Consider the following 12004-nt stretch of genomic DNA (forward strand, 5'->3'; position numbering starts at 1 on the left):
GCATGGTCTGACACTAGCCTGAACGTCCTGTCTAAGAGGTAGTACCTAAGTGTGTCCAAAGCCCAATTGACGGCAAAGCATTCCTTCTCCACTATGGAGTAATTTTTCTCTCAGAATGACAACTTCTGAATCAGATTATGGAATGCTCTTCGCCTCTTGTGATAAGACAGTGCCCTGTCCGACATCTGTCTGGACCACAAACTCCTTGGAGAAATCCGGTGTCACCAGCACAGGCTGTTTACACAGGGCAAACTTCAGTTCCTAGAAGGCTGTCTCAGCTTCTGAAGACAACATAGTCATAGCCAACTTTGTCCCTTTAGGGAGGTCCGTCAGAGAGGCAGCTATCATGGCAGCCCACAATCCCCAGGAAGGGTCTGACCTTCTTTGAGGTGGGTTGTGGCCAACCCTGGATCACCTCAACTTTATTTATTTGGGGCTTTATTTCGCCCCTGCCTACGACATAGCCCATGTATTTAGCTTCCTCCATTCCCATGGCACATTTCTTTGGGTTTATGGAAAACCCCACCTTCTGTAGAGCATCAAGTATCGCCTGGACTGAGATCAGATCGCTTCGCCAATCCTGGCTGAAGATCACGATGTCATCCAGGTAGGCTACTTTAGGATCTGATCCATGGCTCTCTAGAAGGTAGCTGGAGCTCCTTGTAACCCAAACAGCATCCTTGTTTACTGGAAGCATCCATCTGGGGTTGAGAAGGCAGTATTCTCCATGGAATCTTGGGGCATGGGATTTTTCCAATACCCTTTTGTGAGGTCAAGGGTAATAATAATAATAATAATAATAATAATAATAATCTTTATTTATATAGCGCCAACATATTCCGCAGCGCTTTACAGTTTAACAGTTTCAAAACACAAGTCATAAGTAACAACGTTAACAATACAATAATTGAAGCAAAATAAGACGCCCCTGCTCGTGAGAGCTTACAATCTACAATGAGGTGGGGGAGATACAAAGTACCGGTGTGTATTTACAATTGTGTATTTACAATGAAGGTCCAGCCATCTTGAGGGAGTGAAGGATGGATGGAGATAGTGAATGGGCTACACAAGCACACCGGGCCAGCCAAAGCCTCTCAATCAATTCATCGACACAGGGCATTGGGTTCTCATCGAACTTAGAGATGTCATTCAGCTTCCTATAGTCATTGCAAAACCACCATTCTCCACCTGGTTTCGGCACTAAGACTATGGGATTTTTCAATGACTCCCAGATTCAGCATCTGCTTCACCTCATTCAAGATCACCTTTTGTCAGGCTTCGGGTATTCGATATGGCTTCAAGTTTACCTGGACATGAGGCTCTGTCAGAACCTCATGCTCTATGATCTTAGTGCAACCCGGTAGTTCTGAGAACAGTTCTCTGTTCCAATGTAGCAACTCTTGGCACTGTTGCTTTTGGGCATGTGACAGTGTCTCTGCCACTTCAACCTCTTCTATGTCAGCTTCAGACTTAGCTACCAAACGTGAAGCTTCCACGGGCTCCCTATCTCGCTTTGCTTAATGGCTCAATCAGGTTGACGTGGTACACCTTGTCCGGCTTTCTTCTTCCTGATCGGTGGACTTTATAGTTGACGTCTCCATCCATTACAACTATTTCATAGGGGTCCTGCCCCTTGGCCAGAAATTAGCTCTCCATCATAGGTACCTGTTGTGAGTTCATTCTCTGGTTCACCAGTTGTGAGTTCCCCTTCTGGACTTCCTCTGGTGGTGACGGGAGGTGGTGCTGCTGGTTTGATCGGTGGAGATCTGCCACCTGAGAATGAGGATGACGATTGGATCTCAGGATTCTCAGATTGGATTTAAGACAGCCGACGTGCTATTCAGTTGCTGGTGATTCCTTCTGGCTTGTCAGCTCTTGGTTTTCAGTTCTGTTCCAGTCATCTAAAGCTAATAATAATAATAATAATAATCTTTATTTATATAGCGCCAACATATTCCGCAGCGCTTTACAGTTGAACAGTTTCAAACACAACAGTCATAAGTAACAACGTTAACAATACAATAATTAAAGCGAAATAAGACGACCCTGCTCGTGGAGCTTACAATCTACAATGAGGTGGGGGGGATACAAAGCACAGCTTTGTATTTACAATGATGTATTTACAATGACGGTCCAGCCATCTTCAGGGGGTGGGGGTTAGATGGAGATAGTGAATGGGCTACACACACACAAACATGACTTTGATTACTGAATGTGATAGGCCGCTCTGAACAAATGTGTTTTGAGCGAGCGCCTAAAACTATGCAAATTGTGGATGGTCCTAATATTTTGGGGTAGAGCATTCCAGAGGATTGGCGCAGCACGGGAGAAGTCTTGGAGTCGGGAGTGGGAGGTACGGATTAGGGCAGAGGTTAGTCGAAAGTCATTTGCAGAGCGCAGCGGTCGGTTAGGCCGATAGACAGAAATGAGGGAGGAGATGTAAGGGGGTGCCGCACTGTGGAGAGCTTTGTGGGTGAGAACAAGTACTTTGAATTGTACCCTGTAATGAATTGGCAGCCAGTGTAACGACTGGCGAAGAGCGGACGCGTCTGAGAAACGATTAGCCAGATGGACAACCCTGGCTGCTGCATTAAGGATAGACTGGAGAGGGGAGAGTCGAGTGAGAGGGAGGCCAATTAATAGAGCATTACAGTAGTCTAGGCGGGAGTGGATCAGGGCGACAGTGAGAGTTTTTGTTGTTTCCATGGTGAGAAAAGCTAAGTTTTTCTGCTAATGTTCACACTAGATTTTGTTGGTCTATTCAGTTTTTTTGTGTGGTCTGCCAGCCCCGGCTGTGGGCTGAGCTGAATTTCCACTCTTATTTATCAGAATTTTGCCAATTAGCTTTTTGTCTCTTACTAGTTCTGTCTCTTTTTGCGCTGTCTCAGAATATTTCAGAGTGCTGATATAGTGGGAGAATAGAAGGAAATTAAGTTAGTCTGACATGACTTATTAGTTACAAACCCATGCTGACTCTGTTTAATCTCTTCATTCTTATTCAGGTACTGACATACATGTTGTTTAATAATTTGTTCAAAGATCTTTCCTGGTATAGAAGTCAGACTCACCGGCCTATAGTTGCCTGGGTCAACCTTCTTCCCCTTTTTGAAGATAGGAACAGCATTTTCTCTATTCCAATCTTCTGGGACTTCTCCTGTTCTCCAAGAATTTTCAAAGATTATGGAGAGGGGTTCAAAAATTTCTTCTGCTATCTCCTTCAGTACTCTGGGGTGTAATTCATCTGGACCTGGAGACTTGAATTCACTTAGGTTAGCTAAGTGTTTCCTCACTATCTTTCTGATTATAGATATCCTGGATTCTTCTATTCCCTTAATAGGACAGTGAAGAACAGTTGATGTTACATTTCCTTTCTGAGAGAAAACAGATGCAAAATAGGAATTTAAAAGTTCGGCCTTCTCAACATCCTGTCTTACCATTTCATCATTTTCATCCTGTAAAAATCCTATAGCATCTTTAACTTTTCTTTTACTTTTGACATATCCCCAAAATCCTTTATTATTGCTTTTGACATCTCTTGCAAGCCTCAGTTCATTGTCAGCTTTATATAATCTGATTTGTGCCCTTCAGGTTCTGCAGACAGCATTATATTCTTCTTTATAAAATGGAAAGAGGGAGGCATTCAACACTTATTTCATGCGCTGTATGTATACACATGTGGGGAGGAGGACTCCCAGACAGTGAATGGACAGGTACCCGGGGGACCGCCATCAGGGTTCCTGAGGGAACGATACTGGGAGGACAGTAAAAGGAGAGATTTGACTGACGTTGTCAGAGAAACAGGGGGCGGTGCCAACATAAAAGGAGCAAGGGGCGCGCTGACGTGGCAGTTGGCAGGGAGCCTGAGAGGAGACAGGAAGCCATGTGAGAGAAAGAGGACTGAGGCAACTGATGGGGTGTTGAGGAGAGACAGGCAGGGGACTGTGAAAGTAAAACTACGCACTCACCGACAAGTGACACGGGAGAGACTTTCATCGGCGGCCCCTCCCAGCATGCGTTCAGATAAGGCCACGCCCACTGATTCCATCCGTGGTGTGACAGGTCTGGGACCTCAAGCGACCGCTGCGCAGGGACATGAATCTGGTATAGTGGCCAGGACACTGCCCCCCTGCCCTCTGCCACAGCTGTGGCCCTGTCATCACCGGCCTCAGGGGGAGCCACCTCGCTACAGACGGCAGTAGAGGCCCCCACCCCGGTTACTGAGGGGCACTGAGCGGAGTCTGGTAACAGTTATGTTTTTGGACTGCGTCATGACTCTGCTGAGGGACGAGAGCCTCTGAAAGGATGCTTGTGAGATCCACCGTCACAGTTTCTTCAGGGCCTTTTGCGCCCCACCGTCACAGTTTCTTCAGGGCCTGTTGCGCCCCACCGTCACAGTTTCTTCAGGGCCTGTTGCGCCGCACCGTCACAGTTTCTTCAGGGCCTGTTGCGCCCCACCGTCACAGTTTCTTCAGGGCCTGTTGCGCCCAACCGGCACAGTTTCTTCAGGGCCTGTTGCGCCCCACCGGCACAGTTTCTTCAGGGCCTGTCGTGCCCCACCGGCACAGTTCCTTCAGGGCCTGTCGTGCCCCACCTGCACCAATTCTTCAGGGTCGGTCAAGCCCAAATCCTCCCGGGATATCGAGGATTGCGAGGCAGCCACATCAGCGATCCCTGAGCAGTCGCATCTGCGAACCCGAGCGACGCCTTGAAGGTTAAGTGCGCTATAGAAAATAAGGACCCTTAGTTTGGTCATACGTGGCCTTTGTCACCCGGACTAGCCGGGTTGCTCCCAGTTAATATAAAAGCATTGTTTTATTGTTATATTGTTTTGAGTCCCTGCGAGGACACATTGTTGTTATCCGTTTTCTGGTTCAGCATAGCCCAGCGGCTACAAACTATAAAAGTTGATTATACAATTCAATCCCTGTCTCGTGTCTCGTCACTGCATCCTGAGAACCAGCTCGAACCCTACACACATACACACACCTCTATAGATGATAAATCACACATAGCATTTGTAACATACTAAGTGAACAAGGTCCATTACAACACACTTTTATGAATCCCTGTAAAGGCAGCAGAGGAAAGAAAGAGGATAGTAATATAAGTCTAAATCAACAAAATAATATTGAACTTTCAAAAAGATCGTGCAAAAATCCTGCACTGTGTTCCTCTACAGCCCCAGGTTTATATCTATTACTGTCATCTTTAGGGCTCATACTCACTTGTGAGAGACTCGTACGATTCTCCTGCGAGTATCTCGCATGAAAACCTGGCACTGCCACCGGCACTCGGACTGGAGCGTGCGGCTACGTGTATTTCTGTGCCGCCGCACGCTCCAGTGCCAGTGCTGGCGGCAGTGCCAGGTTTTCATGCGAGAGACTCTCACGAGAATGGTGCGAGTCTCTCACAAGTGAGTATGAGCCTTATACTGTATTTTCTGCCGCTAGTAACTTTCTCCCCATCTAATTGTATATTTCCCGATGGACTTACAAGGTGACAAGTTCTAGGAATCCACTTCTATTCACATACTGGGGTCTCTACATTACATTAAGTATGGCCGAAACAGCCTCAATTTGCATGTAACAATGGAGGGAAATTGCTGTAAAAGGTGGGAATAATTTTTCAGGTAACATCAAACTATTAGACTGGTATATTGCATTGGTCATTGCAATACAGTGATTCCAAACTGAGAGTGAATTGCTCCAGCAGTTGTTATAGGGAGCAAGATGTGCAGCTGATCCAATTACTGAGGATGGCGGGGGGAAACCAAACAGCATTGCACTCATGTCATGGGAAGAAGTATGCTCATAAGACATACTGATAGGGAACCTAGATTGTGATTCCCATCGAGGACAGCGATGATAATGTGTGCAAACTGTAAAGCGCTGCGGTATATGTTACCGCTATATAAAAATAAAGATTATTTATTATAAGATGAAATGGTCTTTAAATAGGTCAAAAGTTAAAGATGACATTTCCTTTGTATTTTAGGCAAACAAAAGTTGTCTTTTTTTACATTTTAAAATGACAAAAAGGAAAATTGTTAAATTCAAAAGTTTGGGCACCCTTGGAGCTTTGCGTGCTCAGATAACTTTGACCAAGGTTTCGGACATTAATTAGCCTGTAAGAGTGCTGCTTGCTCACTATCATCATTAGGAAAGGCCAGGTGATGCAGATTTCACAGCTTTATAAAAACCCAGCCTCCTCTAACGTTGTCCCAAAAAAACAGCAGCCGTGGGTTTTTCTAAGCAGCTGCCTAGCACTCTGAAAATGAAAATAGTGGAGCCCCACAAAGCAGGAGGCCACAAGAAGATAACAAAGCGTTTTCAAGTCGCCCTTTCCTCAGTTTGAAATGTAATTAAGAAATGAAAGTTAATATGAGCAGTGGAGGTAAAGATAAGGCCAGGAAGACCAAGCGATATTTGAGTGAGAACTGCTCATAGGGTTGCTGAAGACACTTGCACAAATATGGCCTTCAGGGAGGCGGCTTCCTCAGTGGCTGCTGAAAGCAGGCAGTGAGGAAGCCTGTGCAGCGGCTGTCAGATCGCTGATCTGACACAGCGCTGTTCTAAACGTCAGATCAGCGATCTGACACTTCACAGTAATGTCCCCTCTGGGGAAAAGCAATAAAGTAAAAAAAAAGTGTAAAAATAATTTATAAAAAAAATCCCTAAATAAATTAAAAAAAAAATATTCCCTAATAAATTCATTTTTTGGAAATAAAAAAAAAACAAAAGTACACATAATTAGTATCGTCACGTCTGAAACAACCCGTCCTATAAAACTGTCCCACTAGTTAACCCCCCCAGTGAACCCCTTAAAAAATAAAAATAAATAACAAAGCAAAAAACAATGCTTTATCATCATATCGCCGAACAAAAAGTGCAATAACGCGCAATGAAGAAGCATATAAATAATCATGGAACCGCTGAAAACTTCATCTTGTCCCGCAAAAAATTAGCCGCCATACAGCGTCATCAGCGAAAAAATGAAAAAGTTATAGCTCGCAGAATAAAGTGATGCAAAAATAATTATTTTTTTATATAAAATACTTTTCATTGCATAAAAGCACCAAAACATAAAAAAATGACATAAATGAGGTATCGTTGTAATCGTACTGACCCGAAGAATAAAACCGCTTTATCAATTTTACCACACGCGGAACGGTGTAAATGCTCCCCCCAAAAGAAATTCTTGAAATGCTGGTTTCTGTTCATTCTGCGTCCCAAAAATCGGAATAAAAAGCGATCAAAAAATGTAATGTGCCCGAAAATGGCACCAATAAAAACGTCAACTCGTCCCGCAAAAAATAAGACCTCACATAACTCTGTGGGTCAAAATACGGAAAAATTATAGCCCTCAAAATGTGGTGATGCAAAAACTATTTTTACAATAAACAGTGTCTTTTAGCGTATGACAGCTGCCAAACATAAAAACCGCCATATACAGTAAATCAAACCCCCCGTTATCACCCCCTTAGTTAGGGAAAAATAATAAAATTAAAAAAAAGTATTTATTTCCCTTTTCCTATTAGGGTTAGGGTCTGGGCTAGGTTTGGAGTTAGAGATAGGGTTAGGGTTATGGTTAGGGCTGAGATTAGGGTTAGGGGTGTGTTGGGGTTCGGGTTGGAGTTAGAATTGGGGGGGTTTCCACTGTTTGGGCACATCAGGTGGTCTCAAAATGCAACATGGCGTCTGATCTCAATTGCAGCCAATTCTGTGCTGAAAAAGTCAGCTCTGCCATGCGCCCAAACAGTGGCTTACCCCCACATATGGGGTATCAGCCTACTCAGGACAAATTGCACAACAACTTTTGGGGTCCAATTTCTCCTGTTACCCTTGGGAAAATAAAAATATTGGGGACTAAAATATCATTTTTGTGGAAAAAATTATTTTTTTATTTTCACGCCCGGGCGTTATAAACTTCTGTGAAGCACTTGTTGGTTCAAAGTGCTCACAACACATCAAGATAAGTTCCTTTGGGGGTCTAGTTTCCAAAATGGGGTCACTTGTGGGGGTTTTTAACAGTTTAGGCTTATCAGGGGCTCTCCAAGCGCGACATGACAGCCGCAGACCATTCAATCAAAGCCTGCATTCCAAACATCACTACTTCCCTTTCCGAGCCCCGACATGTGCCCATACAGTGGATTTCTCCCACATATTGGGTATCAGCGTGCTCAGGACAAATTGAACAACAACTTTTGGGGTCTAATTTCTCCTGTTACCCTTGGGAAAATAAAAAAATTGTGGACTAAAAGATCATGTTTGTGGAAAAAATATGATTTTTTTATTTTCACGGCAAGGCGTCATAGACGTCTGTGAAGCCCTTGGGGGTTCAATGTGCTCACCACACATCTAGATAAGTTCCGTGGGGGGTCTAGTTTCCAAAATGGTGTCATTTCTGTGGGGTTTCCACTGGTTAGGCACATCAGGGGCTTTCCAAACGCGACATGGCGTCCAATCTCAATTCCAGCCAAAAAAGTCAAATGGCGCTGCTTACCCTTGGTAAAATTAAAATTGGGAGTGAAAAGATCATTTTTGTGGAAAAAATATGATTTTTTAATTTTACAGCTGTGTCATATAAACTTCTCTGAAGCCCTTGGGGGTTTAAAGTTCTCACCACACATCTAGATAAGTTCCTTGGGGGGGTCTAGTTTCCAAAATGGGTCACTTGTGGGGGTTTCCACTGTTTATGCACACCAGGGGCTCTCCAATCGTGACATGGCGTCTGACCTGAATTCCAGCCAATTTTGCATTGAAAAAGTCCTTCCCTTCTCTGAGCGCTGTCATGCGCCGAAACAGTGGTTTCCCCCCACATATCAGGTATTATCGTACTCAGAACAAATTGCACAATAACGTTTACAGTTCAATTTCCCCTGTTACCTTTGGTAAAATAAAAAAAATTGGACCTGAAGTAATTTTTTTGTGAAAAAAAGTTAAATGTTCAATTTTTTTTAAATATTCAAAAACTTCCTGTGAAGCACTTGAAGGGTTAATAAATTTCTTTAATGTGGTTTTGAGCACCTTGAGGGGTGCAGTTTTTAGAATGGTGTCACTTTTGGGTATTTCTTATCACATAGACCCCTCAAAGTGACTTCAAATGTGATGTGGTCCCTAAAAATAAAATGGTGTAAAAATGAGAAATCGCTGGTCAACTTTTAACCCTTATAACTTCCTAACAAAAAATATTTTGGTTCCAAAATGGTGCTGATGTAAAGTAAACATGTGGCAAATTTTATTTATTAGGTTTTTTGTGTGCCATATCTGTGATTTAAGGGCATACAAATTCAAATTTGGAAAATTGCAACATTTTCAAAATTTTTGCCAAATTTCTGTTTTTTCACAAAAAGACGCAAGTTATATGAATGAAATTTTACCACTAACATGAAGGACAATATGTCACGAGAAAACAGTGTCAGAGTTACCGGGATCCATGGAAGCGTTCCAGAGTTATTACCTCATAAAGAGACAGTGGTCAGAATTGTAAAAATTGGCCCGGTCATTAACGTGCAAACCACCCTTGGGGGTAAAGGGGTTAAGCATGTGAGTGGATCAATCAAGCTGTGGGGTTGTGTTGCAGCCAATGGCATGGGAAAGATTTTACAAGTAAAGGGATGAATGGATTCAATGAAATTTCAACAAATTCTTAATGGAAACATTACACCATCTGTAAAAAGGATGAAGTTAAAAGGGGATGGCTTCTACAAATGGATAATGATCCTAAACACATGTCAAAATCCAAAATAGACGATCTCAAAAGGCAGAAGCTGAAAGGTTTACAATGACCCTCACAGCACTCTGATCTGAACATTATTGAAAATCTGTGGCAAGACCTCAAAATAGCAGTGCATGCAAGACGATCCAGAAATCTCACAAAGCTGGAAGAATTTTCCGAGGAAGAATTTTGTAATTTTTAAAATGTAAATGATGAAAATATATATTTTTTTGCCTAAAATGCAAAGAAAATATGTCATGTGTAACTTTATACCTTTTAGAGATCATTTCCTCTTCAACTTACTTAACTGTTCCCTATAACAGTAATTTTGACCAGGAGTGCCCAAACTTTTATATTCCAGAGTATATGAATTGGGCTATGCTCCAGAACGCTCTCCATAGAAGTGCATTAGACATGTGACATACATGTTGATTGCATGTCAAGAAAGGGTTATATTGTTTTTAAGCACAACACTACTTATACCCTAGTTTACATGGGTGTAATGAAAAGGGATGATCAGCAGCCATGTGTAACGGTAATGACTATACAAAGTAGTCCACTGCTATGTATATTCTGCTGTATTGTAATGATCCATAAAAGAAAGCTCAAATATACATGATATACGCTGACTTCATTAATTTCTTTATTCAAGTTGGATAATGTGGAAGTTTCCATTAGAAGTCAGGACAGTAGTCTTTAATTTGCCCTGATGATGATGGGTCCTTGACTCCTGAAGAGTCGTCCTTTAACAAGAGAGGAAAAACCCCCAGTGGAGGAAACCTCTAGGGAACCAAGGTTAAAGGAATGCCCTTCCCTTGGGCTGTGGATAGGTGAGAACAGAGACCGAGCCCGGAATCTGCCTCTTCTTACAGCCGGCACCTCACCTGTGTCGTGGGTACACTTGGCTGCTGAAAGTCTGGTAAATGTCATATGACTGGATGAGAGCAGTCCAAGCCTGGAATCTGCCTCTTCATGCAGCAAGTAAGTCCCTTGCCCGTGAACACGTCTGACTGTGGAAAGTCCGGTAAGGGTCATATCCATAGGTGAGAGCAGTCCAAGCCTGGAATCTGCCTCTTCATGCAGCAAGTAAGTCCCTTGCCCGTGAACATGTCTGACTGTGGAAAGTCCGGTAAGGGTCATATCCATAGGTGAGAGCAGTCCAAGCCTGGAATCTGCCTCTTCATGCAGCAAGTAAGTCACTTGTCTGCGAACACGTCTGACTGTGGAAAGTCCGGTAAGTGTCATATCAATAGGTGAGAGCAGTCCAAGCCTGGAATCTGCCTCTTAATGTAGCAGGTAAGTCACTTATCTGTGAGCATTCCTGACTGTGGAAAGTCTGGTAAGGGTCATATCAATAGGTGAGAGCAGTCCAAGCCTGGAATCTGCCTCTTCATGCAGCAAGTGAGTCACTTGTCTGTGAACACGTCTGACTGTGGAAAGTCCGGTAAGTGTTATATCCTTAGGTGAGAGCAGTCCAAGCCTGGAATCTGCCTCTTCATGCAGCAAGTGAGTCACTTGTCTGTGAACACGTCTGACTGTGGAAAGTCCGGTAAGTGTTATATCCTTAGGTGAGAGCAGTCCAAGCCTGGAATCTGCCTCTTCATGCAGCAAGTAAGTCACTTGTCTGTGAACACATCTGACTGTGGAAAGTCCGGTAAGTGTTATATCAATAGGTGAGAGCAGTCCAAGCCTGGAATCTGCCTCTTCATGCAGCAAGTAAGTAACTTGTCTGTGAACACATCTGACTGTGGAAAGTCCGGTAAGTGTCATATCAATAGGTGAGAGCAGTCCAAGCCTGGAATCTGCCTCTTCATGCAGCAAGTAAGTCACTTGTCTGTGAACATGTCTGACTGTGGAAAGTCCGGTAAGTGTTATATCCATAGGTGAGAGCAGTCCAAGCCTGGAATCTGCCTCTTCATATAGCAGGAAAGTCACTTATCTGTGAGCATGCCTGACTGTGGAAAGTCCAGTAAATGTCATATCCATAGGTTAGAGCAGTCCAAGCCTGGAATCTGCCTCTTTATGCAGCAGGTAATTCACTTGTCCGTGAACACACCTGACTGCTTAAAGTCCAGTAAAAGTCACATCCATGGGTGAGAGTAGAGACCGATTCCGGAATCTACCCCGTTGTGAAGCAGGTAAGTCTCTTGTCCGTGAACATGTCTGGCTGCAGAAACGCTGGTAAGTGTCATATCCATGGGTGAATGCAGAGACCAATCCTTGAATCTGTGTCTGTTTTGCTTCATCACTGGTTGCCTGATCCTCACATGGTAGCCACCATGTAAAG

This window comes from Dendrobates tinctorius, unplaced genomic scaffold (genome assembly GCF_039654945.1).
Source record: "Dendrobates tinctorius isolate UK_male_01 unplaced genomic scaffold, ASM3965494v1 ptg000124l, whole genome shotgun sequence".
NCBI lineage: Eukaryota > Metazoa > Chordata > Amphibia > Anura > Dendrobatidae > Dendrobates > Dendrobates tinctorius.